Source organism: Paroedura picta, chromosome 1 (assembly GCF_049243985.1).
Source record: "Paroedura picta isolate Pp20150507F chromosome 1, Ppicta_v3.0, whole genome shotgun sequence".
Classification (NCBI taxonomy): Eukaryota; Metazoa; Chordata; class Lepidosauria; order Squamata; family Gekkonidae; genus Paroedura; species Paroedura picta.
This window is the reverse complement of record NC_135369.1, coordinates 73,320,413-73,323,109: the sequence shown is the minus strand read 5'-3', so window position 1 is coordinate 73,323,109 and position 2,697 is coordinate 73,320,413.

Below are 2,697 nucleotides of genomic sequence, written 5' to 3'. Positions count from 1 at the left end.
TCTCGATTCGAACCTGAGGAAGTAAGCAGCAGGGGACACACTTTTACCCAATAATGACAGGAAAGCTGCTGTTCTCTCTAATTCGATCTATCATTCAATAGCCATCACCCTTTGCTCCTGGACCATTTTGGGCTGTTTGTATCCCAAATCCAAAATGGCTTGTGGGGAGAGTCCCAGGTTCACTAACTTGCTTTACATTTTCTTAAGCCACGAAGATTTGAAACTGTCTCTGAGGATCAATGGGGTTAGCCTTTGCAGTTAGAAATTTAGCCAGTGATTGATAGAAGAAAGGCGGACCCTGGTTTTGAGTTTGATCATGCCAGTCTCCAAACACAGGGCTGAATTTGCTGCACAATGGCCTAGTAGAAACTGAATTCAGTATTGTGAGAGATTCTGAAATTAGCACCATTTATACTTTCCGTCTAAGTAGTTATCTGCTCTAAAGTTCATTCTTGTTTAGTACTTTGAATAGCTTCCTGCCTACCTCAGTTTTGATATTATTCCAACAACCACTTGTGAGTTATTTCACAAGAAACAGAACAGAATTTGATGAAAACCAGACCTGGAACAATGGAAGAGTATATTCTGTAGGAACTTAAATGAATCTTACTTCTCGGGTTCTAATTTCTTTAGTCACTTACCAGAAAAAAATATATGACAGGCAAATTAATTAAAATACTAGAATAAAATGATAAATTAACAGTAAAATAACATGATTATTATAAAATGCTTGTTTGCCAAAATTTGAACAAATGAACATATGATTATTGTAGCATCAGTCGCTTTAGATTGTAATGAGATATTCTGCATGTTGATTTGTAAATGAATAATACCAAATCCTTCAGAGTTCCATGGGGTTTACTCCCAAGTAAAAGTACCTAGGATTGCGTTCTTCTGTGAGAAAAAGTAGAAAACCCACTTGTACATCATCACATTATAGTCCCAAAGCTGCAGAATTTGCTTTATCAATACACGCTGGGAAGCACAACTGCTTGCTGTTTCCCAGTTCAATGAAGTATTTACTTGTGTCATTTATAACCTGCCTTTCTCTCCATAGATACCCAAACCAATTTACATCATTCTCCTCCATTTTATTTTCACAACAATACTAGAAGGTAGGTTAGAATGGGAGTGTATGACTGGGCTTCCATGTCAGAGTGGGAATACGAACCTAGGTCTTACAAATCCTAGTCCGACACTCCAACCAGTGCACTGCACACCACATTAACATGACATGAAATACACTCACATGTGGTTGTCACGTGTGACAAACATGAGTTTCACACTTTCCCCTGCCTAAAAGTATTTTCTGTGCAGGAAATTTAAACTTTAAAAAGCTGTCTGTGAAGATTTTTTGACATGACTTTGCCACATTTGCTTTAAAGCATGATTTAGGCATGATCTTACTCATAGCTTAAACTGGGCTGCTGTCCAGTTTGCATAAATTTGGAAACAGCCCAGTTTACACAAGTTGCTTGGGAAGTGCCTAAAGTTTCTATGTATTTTTAAACCCCTTATAAGTTGCCCTAAGCCTCCAGGGAAAGTTGGGAAAGTTTGGTTCTTTTGCCTCAGCCAGTGTCATGTTTAAATCAGGCTCATCTTGAAGAGGAAGGAGTTTTTAAGGTTTGCTTCAAATTTCCTCAGACTGCCAGGTTTAGCCACCAGGTGACTCCACAGAGTCACAGCTGTGTATTTCATTCATAGGCCTACTGTAGTCTGAGGACCTGCTTTCTAAAACAACTGCTCCCCCCCTACAGAAACAAAGTGTTGTCTCCTTCCTTCAGTTTGTGATGAACCCCAGGAATTTGTCCCAGCTGAACTTCTGTACCATTAAACAAGAAGGCTTTGAGGTAAATAGGTCTCTTTTAACAATTGTTTTGCAACCAGGAAAACAAAAACGATATCTGCAAAGGATATAGTGCTAAAGGCTGCTTTGAGAAGACAAATGGTCTGGATGACCTTGGATGGTGAATGTGGTGCTCACAATTAGCCTGTTGGTTTGTGTATAGAAAATGTGTTAACAGTGCATTGTCTTAGAAAGCATGATGAAGAGTTTATCTGTTCATATCCCCTACCTAAGGCTGTATTCAACTTCCCTCCATGTATATGTGTGATATGACCAAGTATGCCTTTTCTTGGCATGTAGGCATAGAAACAGGGCCTGTTGCTTTTAAAAATTGTAAACTGTAACCAGAAAACAGGGGTAGTGGAGAAAGAAAGGATCTGCCACCCACATAATATTCTTGGCCTTTCCAGAGCAAGGCTCACTAACAAGGGTGACCAGGTACAACCTTCATTGTTTATGGGGCCAGCAATAACAATGGGGTCAACGCTGTTGGAACTTCTCCTGAGCATTGCCTGCGGAAATGAATACAGGAGGCTTTCCCTCAGTTCCATTCCGTTCAATGGGGCTTGTGCAAGAGAACTTCCCGCTATATTAACCTGACGTTAAAAAAAAAAAATCACGAGGACGGATTTCTCAGTTTGTTGGACACCACCCCGTTTCCTTTCACAAGTGCCGAAGAACCTTAATTTTTTTCTCCAAAAAAAAAAAGCATGTGGGGGGAGGGGAAGAGGGGAGGGTCATTTTGATTGGAGGTGGCGAGGACTGATACTCGAGAAAATTTGGCTTACCATAGGAGGAAGGAGAGGGAAGCAGGGAAGGGGGAGGAGGAGCAGAGGGGGTGGGGACTGGAA